Here is a 15,771-nt window from a genome sequence, read left to right on the forward strand (position 1 = left end):
TCCCTTGCCAATATTACTTTTTCATTTAAATGAAAATCTTGCAATGCTTTTTTTTAAAAATAATTACTGGCTGTCAACAATCTCTCAAATTTTATTGAATATTGGTTGATCAAAAAGAGAAATCTTGGACATTTTCAGGCAAGCATTTCATGACCCCTTTCTTATCAGCAATGTTCATACACTCACAGTAGTACTTTTGACCATGTCACTGTTTCCATAACCTCACTTTATCTGGTCACTATGGCAACACACACAGAACTTCTGATACTTCAAAGTAGTTGATGTTCACCTCAGAACCTGTCAAAGAGAAATATTTTATTCATCTTTTGCTGGATTCACAATGAAGAAAAACTAATTGTATTCATTTCCATTTGATTAAATTTCGGTGTTATGAGAGTAATGTTATGAGCTATAACATTCCCTTTGCGTTAATTTTGGAAGTTTGGCCTTTGTTGACTTTTGGTCATTGACCTTTTGTGCTCTTTCTTTCTTGGAACAATATACTATTGCTTTATTTCCACAAAATAATCTATGAAGACAATGCTGGCAACAAAGGAGAAATTCTTTATTTCAGAATTTGGAAAATATTACCTTGTTCTTCCTTTTTAGGTTGTTGTTTCTGTAGTTGACTATGAAGTATTTGCTCAGATTCTTGGATATTTAATGAAACTCTGGACATGAGATTAGCACAGGAAAGTGGTGCTAAAGTAAAAGATTAGCCAGGGTGATCTTGGATGGATGAGTGGGCTTCTGTTCCTGTTTCTCTTTTCCATGTTCATATTAATTTCAAATCACCTCTGCTCCAGTTCTCCACGCAGCTCTGTGTTCCTGCTGTTGTTGATGTGCATGATCACACAAGAAGGTTCCAGGGTTCAGCATTAATGATCCTGTTCATTCATTTTCTATCCTGGGGTTAATACAAGGCAATTTTTCCTCAATATTCTAAGTAGTGGGTGATCATTTGGAGAAACATTGGCATTGCTGATAGGAAATTAAATTTCCCCCAAAAATAAATTGCTGTAATACCAGAAATGGAAAAGAGCCATATGTTGAATATAAAATAACCAGGAAATGTAGTTGAGCACTTCGATGCCCTTGAGGATAGTCCAAATTATATTTGACGGTCCTGTTTCATTTTGTAAAATCTGCAGATTGGCTTTGATAAGTGGCAGTTAGGACAATCCTTTTCGTGTTGCAGAGCTCTGTTGATCAATTCGGACAGCTGCACTGATTTTTTTGGCACATTTAGCAAATAGCGCGTTTATCTCTTCTCGTTTGTAGTGTGGGCATGTGGTAATTGAAGAGTAATTTTGATAGAGGCATTTATATTATGAGACAATCTGAGTTTTTGGAAAGGACTCTTTCTCGTTGGGGATTCGTGATAAAAGGGAAAAAATTGGGAGAGTGGTCAGGAAGACCTATTCTGTACATTCTGCAGTCTTTGTCTTCTGTCAAAGCTGCTAACTGAAGCAGGGGCTGTATCAAGATTGAAGAGGAGGGGAGATGAGGGGCATAGAAGTATTGGAACAAAGAGAGCATTGTGATTTCTGAGAAATGCAATAATTTCTACATTAAGCATCAAAATTATCAGTGCCAGTAATTAATGGACAGTTTTTCTGCTTGCCTTTTAAGGTAGAATTGCAGTGTGCTTGTAACATGAAAATAAATTTTTCATTTCGGTCAGTGGTTCTCAACCTTTTGCTTTCCCCTCACATACCACTTTAAGTAATCCCTATGCTATCAGTGCTCTTTGATTACTCAAGGATTGCTTAGAGTGGTCTGTGAGTGGGAAGGGAAGGTTGAGACTCACCGCTCTCCTCCCAATTGTTGCTGAAATATTTTTACCTGAGAAAAATTGTCATTGGCCTATTTCCTTTGGAGTTATGAAACCGTGCACATAATGAGTCAATGAGGAACGATTAAAACAGTGGTTTTCAAACTTTTTCTTTCCACCCACATACCACCTTAAGCAATCCCTTACTAATCACAGAGCACCTATGCTCTGGGATTAGATATGTTGCATCAAAAAAAAACCTAAACTGGGTGGAGACCCATATTCTTGGTTTACTCCAGTAATTTTATTTTTTTTTTTATTAGAAATCATTGTTTAGATTTGCAGTGAGCATCCTCCAACAATCTTGTGGTTTGACTTGCCCTTAGAAATTGGGAACCAATATCAGATTATTGCTTCAAAATGATAATTAAACATTATTTTATTCTTTTAGTCTTAAATATGTAGTTAACCAGGTAAATGAGAGGTATAAAAGAAGCATACAATCCAGTGATTTTTGGGGGATAAGAGGTGGAGAGAGTGAGCAAATTTAGGTTGTTGGGAGTATCTTAGAGGATCTTCACTGGACCCAACACACCGATGGCATCATGAAGAAAGCATGTCAGCGCCTCTACTTCCTCAGGAGTTTGCGGAGGTTTGGTATGACACCAGAAACCTTTGGAAATTTCTACAGATGTGCGGTGGAAACTGTGCTGACTGGCTGCATCATGGTCTGATATGCAAACATCAAGAACCCTGAGCATAAAGCCCTCCAAAATGTAGTGGACACAGCCCAGGACATGCAAAACCCTCCCCACTATTGAGTACATCTACAGGGAATGCTGCCATTGGAGGGCAGAAGCAATCATTAAAGACCCACTCAAGCTAGCGCACGCTTTGTTCTCGCTGCTGCCATCAGGGAAGAGGTATAGATACTACAAGACTCACACCACCAGGTTCAGGAACAACTGCTGCCCCTCCACCATCAGACTTCTCAATGACAAATTCAATCAGACTCATTTCAGGACTCTTGTGCACTTTATTGATTTTCTTTTGTTTTCTCTATTACACAGTCAGTTTGCATACATTCATTTTCTCTTTACAGTTGAGGCCTCTTGTCTGAGTGCTACTGGTACCAAGTAACCCAGTGCTATCTGTCGCATAGTCAGGTGGTCAGCAACTAAACTGGCTCCCCAACCAGGCTTGCTTGGTGCGGAGGGTGGCTAGACACCCTCCAGGATGAAAAATAAGACCTGTCAAAGGGCGGATGAACCCTCTCATAGGTCAACAGCCATCTAGTAAACAAGTGCCATGAAGCACGGAAAGGGCATCAAAGCTTGGTCTGGCCATTCATTGCAACAGAACTTTCCCCAGCCGTCTTAGATCTCACCATCCATTGGGTCTGGGAGGGGATGTTGAGTGGGTGGGTCTAGACCTGTGCAATCCCATCTCACCTAAATCCATTCACACATACGCTGCTCCTTTCTGAGGAGAGGGGTAGCCTCATATCAAACCCCACAAACTGACTGAAAGGAAGCATCTTCATCCTATGGGATGGATAACCAGAAGAAGAAGACAATTCTTTTATTTGTTTACAGGTTTACGCTGTGTACATTCTATTTTTTTTGCACCACCAATTTTGCTGAGCCCACAGGAAAAAGGAATTTCAGGGTTGTGTGATGTCATGACAATGAATCTGAAATGGCAATACATAATAATAGTATTAGAACATAGTACAGTTTGTTTTACAGAATTTGTTGATTTTCTAATTGATGATCTATTTGATGTGTTGCAATGTGGAGGTAATGTATACATCTGGTATCATTTGTACTTGGGAGTACTTCCACTCCTGCTTTCATGCTGTAATTCTCCATTCATGAACTGGTTGAGAGCTATGCACAATCTTGTTTGTCTTTGAAAACTGTCAATTGCTTGTGAGTAAGAATAATGACGAAACAAATGCTTTAGTTGAATTTCATTCATCGTACATTGAAAAGGGCACAAAAATAAGTTGCAAAGGAGAAGGAAAGTGAGGAAATTAGGATGGGATACGAAGATAAGTAGGTTAATGGCTGAGAGTAGTTTCTTTATAGGCAAATGACAGAACTATGTGTAATATGCAGTAATTTAATATTGTTTTAACTAGCCAACAATGCATCTTCTCTGATTAAACAAGGCCTTTCACATTGGTGGAAAGAATTTTCCACATTACTTGCTCAGTAGGTGAACAAAATGTGCAAATAGTTGGAAGTAATTTGCCCAGAATGATTACAAAATGTGAAAAGACAATTTATCCAATTACATCCATGTGTGATTTCCATTTGATTGATTCATAATGAATTCGTAGATTTTCCAACTGAGCGAAATGGCACTTCTGTCTCTTGGGAAACATTGATTTTCCTGAAATTAAAAAAAAAAAGAAAACCTTGAGCTTTTATTCTGACCCTTATTTTACATGGAACAAATGTTCATTGAGGTACTGATGATTTTGCTTCTTTCTATTACTAATGATTTGCGATAGATGCAAAATAAAAGGCATGTTAGAGTATCCAGTGTGATTTGTTGTTTTAAATCCTCACATCCCCTCACCATCTTGTGATTGGATTCCCTCATGATCATATTCTCCTCCAAAATTAGCTGTGCTTTGATCTGATGACCGTTTGAAAAATTGATCCATCTTCTCTTAAATAATTAAAAACAAACTCAAATCCAGCTCATTATTTCAGTCATCATCTTTAACTAGCATAAGCAAGAGCCAGTGAAATAAGGCCGCTGTTTGTGAAAAGGAATATTGCTTACAGACATGCAGAATCAATGAAACAAGTGCATGCTTTCCAGAACAGGATGGATGGGCTTCCTGAGTGATTTAAAAAAAAAAGTTAAGCACATTAGTTCCCTTGGCCCGCCAGCAAATTGTGAGGTAGAACATTACAGACAGAAAGCAGGCCCTTTGGGCTTTCTAGTCTGTGCCAAACTGTTATTCTCTCTCACCCCACTGACCTGAACCTAGTCCAAAGCCCTCCATACCCCTCTCATCCATATACCTGTCCAATATTTTTTTTAAAAAGTGCAAATTGAGCCCACATTCACCGCTTCAGCTGGCAGCTTGTTCCACACTTCCATGATTCTGTGTGAAGTTCCCCCAAGTGTTTTCCCCAGAAATCTTTCCCATTTCACCCTTAATCAATGTTCTCTAGATTGGATCTTACCTAACCTCAGTGGAAAAAGCCTACTTGCATTTACTCTATCCATACCCCATTTAATAAAATCTCTCCTCATTAATCAACACTCCAGGGGATAAAGTCTTAACCTGTTTAACCTTTCCCTGTAACTCAGTTCCTGAATTCTGGGCAAAATCTTGCCTGCACCCTTTCTATCTTATTGATATCTTTCCTGTGACCAAAACTGCACACAGTACTCCAAATTTTGCCTCACCAATGTCTTGTACATCTTTGCCATAACATCCCAACTCCTATACTCAATACTTTGATTTATAAAGGCCATTATGCCAAAATCTCTCTTTACGACCCTATCTACCTGTGACACTACTTTCAGGGAATTGTATATCTGTATTCCCAGATCCCTCTGTTCTACTGTACTCCTCAGTTCCCCACCACTTACCGTGCGTGTCGTATCCTTGGCTTGTCCTTCCAAAATGCAACACCTCATTAAATTCATGACTGCATTAAATTCCATCTGCCATTTTTCAGCCCATTTTTCCAGCTGGTCCAGGTCCTTCTGGAAGCTTTGAAAGCCTTCCTCGCTTTGAAAGCTACCATCGAGAACATCTACAGGGAACGCTACCATCTGAGAGCAGCAGCAATCATCAAGGATCTGCACCACCTAGTACATGCTCTGTACTATTCCATCAGGAAAGAAGTATAGGTGCTACAAGACTCACACTACGAGGTTCAAGAACAGCTGCTTTCCCTTCACCGTCAGATTGCTCAACAATCAACTCAACCGGGGACTCATTTAAGGGCTCTTACTTTTGCACCTTGTTTTTTTTCCTCTCTGTATAGTTTGTTTACATTTCTTTATTTGTGCACATTGTGTACAGTTTTATTTTGCAGTACCAATTAGTGGTAATTCTGCCTGGCCCACAGGAAAATCACGTCATATGTGTATTCTGACAATAAATCTGAAATCTATCTACACATCTATAATGTGTGTAATCTGAAAACTTGCTGATCTAATTTACCATGTTATTATCCAGATCAGGATGGGCAACCTAAGGCTTACAACCCAATCCAAAAGTCTTTCCCAGTGCCGCCACCCGTCAGTCAAGCAGCAGGGATCCTACTATTTGGCAGAGGGGACGAGCAATAGAATGGATAGGCGGGTGGCCGCCATTGCTTCGGCGGGCGGCAACACAAGCTGTCTGAGCCCGGCTTAGTGGCACTGGAGGAAATCGCCTGGGAAAATAGCAGTGAGCCTGCTGTGTATACTGTGCCAAGGATTTTGTACTTCATTCAGCACATGTGGGTGCATTTCAAGATGGAGAAAGCAGGATGGGAGGTGGAAAAAGCCAAGCCACAAGTTAGTGGAGATGGGGGGGGGGGGGTGGGTGGGAGGGTGGGGAGAGACATTGACCAGAAACTACTCTGGTTTAATCCTTACTTTACAGGGGATCGATTGCAGAGGTCAAGCAAGTTTAAAAATGTATTTTATGCAGAAGAAATAGAGTAGTTTTAAACGTTCTATTGTTGTGGAGGGTCAGTGATTCACTGCCATCTTGAATTTAAAGATGGCGTTCCCTGGTTATGCCATTAGCCAAGAGACTCCAGGCAAGAAATAATTGAAATTACTTTTTTAAAATTACTGGCAGCATCAGTGTGGTCTGCTGTTCAACCACTGACACAGCATCTGGCCCACGTATGGTAAAAGATTGCCTGCCCCTGATCCAGATCACTAATGTAGATGACAAACAACAATGGTCCCAGCACTGATCCCTGAGGCACACCACTAGTCATAGGCCTCCAGTCTGAGAAGCAACTTCACTACCATTCTCTGGCTTCTCCCATCCAGTCATTCTGGAATCCAATTTACTACCTTGCCATGAACACTTAACGTCTGAACCTTCCTGACTAACTTCCCATGTGGAACCTTGTCAAAAGTCCATGTGTTTTATAATTAAAAAAAAAAAATCCACAGCCTTTCCTTCATCAATCTTTCTGGTAACTCCCTTGAAAATCACTATAAGATCAGTTAAACATGACTTACATGCACAAAGCCATGTTGACTATCCTTAATAAGTCCCTGGCTATCTAAATATTTATATTTCTGATCTCTTTGGACACCTTTCAATAATTTACCTACTACTCATATCAGGCTCAATGGCCTATAATTTCCTGGGTTACTGTTGGAGCCTTTTTAAAACAAGGGAACAACATGATCTACCCTCCAATCCTCAGGTACTTCACATATGGCTAAGGACGTTTGAAATATTTCTGCCAGGGTCCTGCAATTTCTTCACTTGCCTTCCTCAAGGTTGAAGGAATAGCTTTTCAGGCTCCAGGGATTTATCCACCTTTATTTGCTTTAAGTTAGCAAGCACTTCCTCCTTTTTAATCTGTATAGGTTCCATGAGCTCACTGCTTGTTTTCCTCACTTCGTTAGACTCTGTCCCAGTTTCCTGAGTGAATACTGATGCAAAAAAACTATTTAAGATCACTCCCATCACTTCTGGCTCTATACATATCCAACCACTCTGATCTCTGAGAGGACCAATTTTGTCCCTTACTATTCTTTCACTCTTAATATACCTGTAGAAACCCATAGCATTTTCCTTCACATTGTCTGCCAACACCTCTTTTTTTTTTATCCCTCATGATTTCCTTCTTGTTTTTTTTTCTGCATTTTTAATACTCCACAAGTACCTCATTTGCTTCTTGTTGCCTATACCTGCTATACACCTTTTTTTTTCTGAACCAGATCCCTAATTCCAATTTCCCTTGAAAGGGTCTGTTAACCTGCTGTACGGCGAAATTAAATTAAAATTAAAACTTAATCTATCAGGTTTGGTGCTGAGCCCTCCAGACTGCCATTATTGGAGAAATTATTGCAGAATTGCAATTTGATGTGAGGCAACCTGTTGTGGATAGAACCTGATGTATATAATTGTTTTAAAAAGTACATTGTTCCTTCCTGCAACTTCTAAATAACACAGCATCTTGTACATGGTGAAGTACATTTGAATTGTAGTCATTGTTGTAATGAGTGAAGGATCTAAATCCTACATCGTCCATTCCCACAATCAACAAGGTGACAAAGATAATATAGTTAGTAATAATTGTTAAAGGATTAGCCAGGACATTGATAGCTCCACTTGAAACCAGCAAAGCAACATTTTATATCTGCCTTGGAAGAAAGACTCCAGTTTACATTGTGTCTGAATGATGCCGCCATGACAGTACAGTACAGGACACATTTAGTGCTGTTGTAGAATGGTGTGCTCAGCTCCTGCTGCTGGAACATTCTGAAAAGTTGTGAAGAGTGCTGCTGCAAGGGGCCACAGTTAATGTCTTAGCTTGCAAAAGATTTCAGAATCTCACCTCTTTGGTTTGACATCTTGTAACTGTTGCGAATCATTAAAGTTGACGTGTGCACAATTTTTCACCATCTCCATGAGCTCAAGTTTACCAACACAGGTACGAGGTACAGTGTGAAAGTTTGTTTTGTGGGTAGTCAGGCTGGCCAACCCATATCTATTACAACAATAACCATCTGTCGTGATAGAGATCATATCCAAAGTAAGTTTCAAAGAACAGTGCTAGTAATCATGAACATGTTGGAGTGGAGAGAGTGCAGAGGTGGCATAATCGTAGAGTGTACAACGAGAAGATCAGTTTGTTGAATGGCAGCTTGCTCCATTGCCCCTATGAAGTAGTTGTTTTGGTTCTTCTGCAATTCTCTCCTACCGACTACATAAAAAGCATATTAAAAAAATTATGTTCTCTGAGACGAAAAGTAAGCAAGGCTTTTACTTAAATCTGCTGGTCCCCGCCCACCCCCATTCTGATCTAAGAGTTTCCTTTCGAATTGCTGAAATTATGATCTAAGAGTTTCCTTTCGAATTGCTGAAATTGCAGCCAATTTGTACGGCAAAATGCAGTAAAGCCTCCAGTATCTGGCATCTATGGGGATTGGTAGATGCCAGATCTGCAAATGATCCAGTTGCTTGAGATTGTGTGTTGCCTGATTGGCGAACTAATAGCCAATATTAAACTTCTGTATTTTAACCTACTTATTTTCAGTGAATTTTTTTATTTGCTGCTTGCTTGAAGCTGCTGGCTGCTTAAATTCTGGATAACAGCAATGTGATAGTACAGATTCTATCACCAATGTGTATATGTACAGATTGTAGTGTAGATTGACTGTGATTGGCTGAGAGTGTAGCCACACCTACTGGCAGGTTTTAAAGGATAGCTCCTAGCCAAACCAGGTCATTCTGGACTGGTCGACCTACTTGTGATATGCTCCAGTCTTTTAGTTAATAAAAACCTTGGTTTGGATCAACAAGTCTTTGGTTCTTTTGACGCGCTCTACAATTTTATTAACTAAAAGGTTTTGAAGGGATGGAGTGTATGCTACGGCTCGACATCGACCCACAGTCAGCTACAGCCTCAAATGACTTTAAACACTGGGTGAGATGCTTCGAAACATGCTTACAGCTCTCTGACCCTGCCGTGATAGAGGACAACCATCGACTACTAATATTGATGACTATGGTGTCCCCGAGAGTCTACCAGAGTATCCAGGACGCGACCACTTACGCCGCAGCCATGAAGGTGCTGAAAGGGCTCTACGAGTGACCAGTGAACAGGATCTATGCCCGGTACAAACTTGCTCCAAGGACGCAACAGCCCAGTGAGTCCTGTAGAGCTTATATTCAGGCACTAAGGACAATGGGCAGGGACTGTGCCTGCACAGACAGAACTACTGTGGAGACCACAGACGATCTCATTCGGGATGCCTATGTGGCTGGGGTTCGATCGAATGAGGTGAGGCAGCACCTGCTAGAGCACGGGGGAGAAAACCTAGAGGTCGTGATCCGGATCACAGAGACGATGGAGGCTATAGTCTTAAGTATGGATGAGTACTCTCGGGGCTGGACCCCATAGTCTGATGTGAGTAGGATGCCCTCCCTCTACCCTACTATCCCCCGGCTCACCGATGGCCTGTCAGCTGGGGACACGCCGATGCTACCGACCCGCCAGTTGCTTGAGATTGTGTGTTACCTGATTGGCAAATTAATAGCCCATATTAAACTTCTGTATTTTATCCTATTTATTTTCAGTGAATTTTTTTTGCTGCTTGCTTGAAGCTGCCGGCTGCTTAAATTCTGGATAACAGAGGTTGTACTGTACAGCAATTAATAAGAATGGTTACTGTGCCTCAAGCATTGAAATGGTAGCCCAGAATTTCAGCCCAGAATTTCAACCCAAACCTCCAAATTTTATATTGAATAGATAATCATTGGACTCAAAGCAAAGATGCAGGTAACACGGCGGCGAGCAGTGACCCAACTTAGACCGGGTGAAATTCCCGGGAAGGTGGGACCTCCTGGGCCTTTCACACCGTAGTCCAAATTCTCTGTAATTTGCCCTCCCCGGCAATTTAGGGGGTTCCACTCCCAGCGATGATATAATGAATGACGTATTACGCAGTCACAGGAAGTCCTACCATAAGTTGGATCGCACAGTTAGGGCAGATCAAGCTTTTCATTAAATCAATAAAACAAATGCCTATATGCTTAAATAAATTGAGTAATTCAATCCCCAATCCTATTGCACAAACACCTCTCCAACATACTTTTTCTTTCTTGATTTCACTATACATTTTGTCACACTTAAAATTGCATCTCCACAAGTCTTTAACAATTAATTGTGCATCCACTCGCATTCATTATCACACAGACCATCACTCCTCCCCATCTCTCTGCACTAACAATCCCCACTGTGATGACACAATGATGCAGGCATACAAGTGCTGATGTCACATCAGTTCCCCTGCTCAGTCATTTGCTGATTCAGACCGCAGGGAGAGGGTGCCCCTGGGAAATTAAGAGGTAGGGCCGCAGACCTAGGTAATTTTCCCAGGTTGACGTTTGGTTCCCAGGAAAATTTCCCAGGATTCCCCATTTTACACGGCGGTGTGAAAAGGGCTAGTGATCCACTGGGACATAAATCCTGTCACAAATTAAATATTATTTATGTACATCAAGGTTGTGAATATTACTAATTTCTTAAATTAGCCATGGTAATTTTAGCATTTGTTGATGGTTAGAATGTAAAATGCAAAAATTGGTTCTTTTGTTGCTTATCACCAATGATTCTCTAAAATTTAGCATATTTTATAGTAAACTGGTTTCAATGTTTTGTGTAAATATATTTTGTGAGCAGCTCAACATTTTTCCATTATGATGGATTGAATAATTTGTCTCGCTTGAAACATCTTGTCATACAGGGTGGGATTGAATTTTCTTTGGTTGGAAATAATTTTGTCTCGTCGACAGAATATTTATCTTCATCTTACTTTTGCTAAGAGAATTAATACTCAAACATTTTTAAAAAAAAAAGTAATTTATTGCAATTTTACAATATAATACCATTGGAAAAACACAAATATTTTGATACGTTCGTGGCAATAAATTCTGATTCCAAATTTCTGTCCCTTGCCCAGATTGATATCTTCTGATATCCCTGAAATGGCCCCTCCCTGCAGTCTGAATCAGAGGCAAGTTGGAGGGCTCACTTAATGACTCACTTTATGCTGATTATTAATACAGACGTGTTTGGGAGAACCTGGAATTGATATTGGGCCATCTCACACATACAGTATGCATGTCTGATCTTCTCCTAAATGCATTCTGATATACTGAATAAGTTCTCAGCATTCAGTGGTGTTTAAACTGATGGTAAGTTGCAACACTCTCAAAGATACAGCTTGAGCTTTTAAATGTAAAATGATCTCGAGCCCAGTTGGCTTGTAAATTTGTAATGAGCAAGGTGTTTGACCCTGATCCTTGTTTTGTTTTAAAGACAACGATTACAGCCTGGTAAATACACATAGAAAATTGTAAATTATTTGGATGAAAGGCTTTAGCAGCAGTATTACTTAATCTGTGACCCATTCCACTGAAAGTGCTGTCTGCCTTTTAATAGAGGGGATGGAGTCAAACAGTAATGATTATGGTTGGAGGCTGCTGTGGCTTTTGATGGCATGGTGTTTATTCTGGTCTGAGCAGCTGTGCTCTTTTCAATTAGCAAGGTTTGCTCTTTTTGAAAATCTACTTGCAAGGTTTATTCTTTTGCCTTTGGGGAGAATGTTGTCTTGAGTTCATTTTGGAAGTGTGTGTAAGAGCAACATTTTAAAATAAAAAGATCATGTAAATTAACTCTTCAAAATGGTCCAAATGACATTTGTGAATTCTGTAACTGTAAGATGAGGCATTATCTTTTTGGATTGAATTTTTACCCAGCATCTACTGCCTTTGCTCTCAAGACAATTTCGAATGTCGCTCGAGCAGCCATTCTCAAGGGGAGCCACAGACCAAAATCATAATTTAAAAAAAAAAATTTTCTAATACTGAGAGAAGCATGGAAGAAACCAACTTCACTGTTGCACAGGGGCCATAATCCTTGAGCAGAGTCTTAATGGGGTCATAGCTGGAAAAAAAAAGTTGAGAATGGCTGATCCACAACGTGGATCAGTGATATACAGAAACCTTAGCATCAATACCATGCCTTGTACCAGTTGCATTTTGCAAAGAATAGCAGCAAATCAATCATCTTTGGTTTCCATTGACAATTACAAATGAGTTAAAGTATGTTTTTATATTTATGGTCTGAGCTGAATTCCTCTGGGATTACTCACTGTCTTCAGTAATAAGTGTACAGTTTGTCTGCCTCAGTGTTGTGCACCCTTTGCTTGGAGCTTCCAAATTGGAATTTTAACCCAGTCACGTCGCTAGGCCTGACAGAATGATGTGCTTTCAGCTGCCTGTTTGATACAGTCCATTGATTTTGAGGCAACTTGTAGATGGGAGTCTACAGGAGGGCTTATTGTTCAACAACATTTTACTGCACTACTGAATTAAATCCACAAAAAATAAAATCTGAAAGGGTATTTTCTTGTCTGAGCATGAAATCAGAACTGTTCTTGTTTGATTGAATTTTAACACCAGACAAGTTGCAGTTTTGCAAAATTATTTCTGAATTTAAGTTGCAAAGAGGACATTGTTGCATCTCAACTGTTTTACTTGAACACAAGTATGTTACATTAAAAATATTAAGGAACAAAAGTAAGCCATCTGTCTTGTTGACAACATTCAATAAGATCATGGCTGATATGGGCATGCATTCAGCTCCTCTTACCAATCCATTCCTCATAACCCTTATTTCCCCAACAATTTAAACTTTATATACCAACAGGTAAAACACATTTATAAATGTATATTACTTCTTTCTTTGGCTTGGCTTCGCGGACGAAGATTTATGGAGGGGGTAAAAAGTCCACGTCAGCTGCAGGCTCGTTTGTGGCTGACAAGTCCGATGCGGGACAGGCAGACACGATTGCAGCGGTTGCAAGGGAAAATTGGTTGGTTGGGGTTGGGTGTTGGGTTTTTCCTCCTTTGCCTTTTGTCAGTGAGGTGGGCTCTGCGGTCTTCTTCAAAGGAGGTTGCTGCCCGCCAAACTGTGAGGCGCCAAGATGCACGGTTTGAGGCGTTATCAGCCCACTGGCGGTGGTCAATGTGGCAGGCACCAAGAGATTTCTTTAGGCAGTCCTTGTACCTTTTCTTTGGTGCACCTCTGTCACGGTGGCCAGTGGAGAGCTCGCCATATAATACGATCTTGGGAAGGCGATGGTCCTCCATTCTGGAGACGTGACCCATCCAGCGCAGCTGGATCTTCATAAGCGTGGACTCGATGCTGTTGACCTCTGCCATCTCGAGTACTTCGACGTTAGGGGTGTAAGCGCTCCAATGGATGTTGAGGATGGAGCGGAGACAACGCTGGTGGAAGCGTTCTAGGAGCCGTAGGTGGTGCCGGTAGAGGACCCATGATTCGGAGCCGAACAGGAGTGTGGGTATGACAACGGCTCTGTATACGCTTATCTTTGTGAGGTTTTTCAGTTGGTTGTTTTTCCAGACTCTTTTGTGTAGTCTTCCAAAGGCGCTATTTGCCTTGGCGAGTCTGTTGTCTATCTCATTGTCGATCCTTGCATCTGATGAAATGGTGCAGCCGAGATAGGTAAACTGGTTGACCGTTTTGAGTTTTGTGTGCCCGATGGAGATGTGGGGGGGCTGGTAGTCATGGTGGGGAGCTGGCTGATGGAGGACCTCAGTTTTCTTCAGGCTGACTTCCAGGCCAAACATTTTGGCAGTTTCCGCAAAGCAGGACGTCAAGCGCTGAAGAGCTGGCTCTGAAAGGGCAACTAAAGCGGCATCATCTGCAAAGAGTAGTTCACGGACAAGTTTCTCTTGTGTCTTGGTGTGAGCTTGCAGGCGCCTCAGATTGAAGAGACTGCCATCCGTGCGGTACCGGATGTAAACAGCGTCTTCATTGTTGGGGTCTTTCATGGCTTGGTTCAGCATCATGCTGAAGAAGATTGAAAAGAGGGTTGGTGCGAGAACACAGCCTTGCTTCACGCCATTGTTAATGGAGAAGGGTTCAGAGAGCTCATTGCTGTATCTGACCCGACCTTGTTGGTTTTCGTGCAGTTGGATAATCATGTTGAGGAACTTTGGGGGACATCCGCTCTAGTATTTGCCAAAGCCCTTTCCTGCTCACGGTGTCGAAGGCTTTGGTGAGGTCAACAAAGGTGATGTAGAGTCCTTTGTTTTGTTCTCTGCACTTTTCTTGGAGCTGTCTGAGGGCAAAGACCATGTATATTAAAATATATATCAAATACTGAACACACGAGCACACGCACACCGCCCTGCCACCCCCCCCCCCAATCCATCCATCAAATATATTTATTGAAGCAGTCTCTATTGTTCATTTGGACAGAGAATTCAATAGATTTGATCCTGGTCTGTCTTAAACCCAAAATCCTGAGGTTCAGTCCCTGAGTTCCAATGTCACCTCCTTATCTATTACTTACATTATTTTGTAACTTTCTACGAGATCACTCTCTCTAAACTACTTTGAGTAGAGTCAAGGTTCTAAATCTGTCCACCAAATCCCTTCATTTCTGGAATCAATCTAGTGAATCTCTTCTGCACAATCTCCAAAGCCTTTATATCCTTTCAAAAGTATATCAGGTGCCACTTCAACAGTACCCTGAATACTCTGAAGGTAAACTTGCAAGATAAGTCAATGGTAAAGAAGGCAAATGCACTGCTGGCATTAATTTCAAGAAGAATGGAATACAAGAGCAGGAAGAGACCCCACTTGTTGTATTGTGAGCAGTTTTGGGCTCCTCATTTAAGAAAGGACGTGCTGATGTTGGAGCAGGTTCAGAAGGATGATTCCAGGAATGAAAGGATTATCGTATGAGGAATGACTCTTTCCTATACTCATTGAAATTTAGGAAAATTGTGATGGGGGGTGGGTGTTTGGTGGGGAGATCTCATTGAAACATTTTGAATGTTGAAAAGCATGGGCAGTAGATGTGGAAAGGTTGTTTGCCCATGGTGGGAGAGTCTAGGACAAGAGGACACAACTTCAGGATTGAAGGATGTCCACTTAGAACTGAAGTTAGGAGGAATTTCTTTAACCAGAGGGTAGTGAATCTCTGGAATTCGTTGCCACTGGAGGTTGTGGATGCCAAGTTGTTGGATGAATTTAAAGGAGAGATCAATAGGTTCTTGATTAGCCAGGACATCAAAGGTTCTGAGGAAAAGGCAAGGCACTGGGGCTGGATGAAGAAAATGGATCAGCTCATGATTGAATGGCAGGGTAGACTCAATGGGATGAATAGTTTATTTCTGCTCCTATGCCTTATGGTCTTACCCTGCACAGTTGCTGCAGAATCCCTGTTCAATCACAAGTTAT

The 15,771-nt window shown here is 41.1% G+C and overlaps 1 protein-coding gene and 1 long non-coding RNA gene across 9 annotated transcripts in view; one reads left to right on the forward strand and one right to left on the reverse strand.

The window, feature by feature from the left end:
- Positions 1 to 15,771, forward strand: part of kif13a (kinesin family member 13A) — a 343,290-nt gene that overhangs the window by 50,133 nt on the left and 277,386 nt on the right. Inside the window, exon 1 of one of the 6 annotated variants that reach the window (XM_069908346.1) lies at positions 10,773 to 10,841. The exons of the other annotated variants lie outside the window; for them this stretch is intronic. The gene's annotated coding sequence lies outside the window, so the exon portion shown is untranslated. Of the gene's footprint in view, positions 1 to 10,772; positions 10,842 to 15,771 lie in introns of those variants that run through there. 6 annotated transcript variants of the gene reach the window in all.
- On the reverse strand, positions 140 to 10,720 carry LOC138748327 (uncharacterized). Of its 3 annotated transcripts, none has more exons than XR_011347945.1 (4): positions 10,586 to 10,720; positions 8,326 to 8,694; positions 4,074 to 4,171; positions 140 to 297 (listed from the first exon to the last, which is right to left on the reverse strand). It is a non-coding gene; the product is annotated as an uncharacterized lncRNA (long non-coding RNA). The 3 variants fall into 3 exon arrangements; XR_011347943.1 differs by lacking the exon at positions 140 to 297 and adding an exon at positions 2,801 to 3,467; XR_011347939.1 differs by lacking the exon at positions 140 to 297 and having other exon boundaries at positions 4,048 to 4,171.

The sequence above is a fragment of the Narcine bancroftii genome, chromosome 1 (assembly GCF_036971445.1).
Source record: "Narcine bancroftii isolate sNarBan1 chromosome 1, sNarBan1.hap1, whole genome shotgun sequence".
NCBI lineage: Eukaryota > Metazoa > Chordata > Chondrichthyes > Torpediniformes > Narcinidae > Narcine > Narcine bancroftii.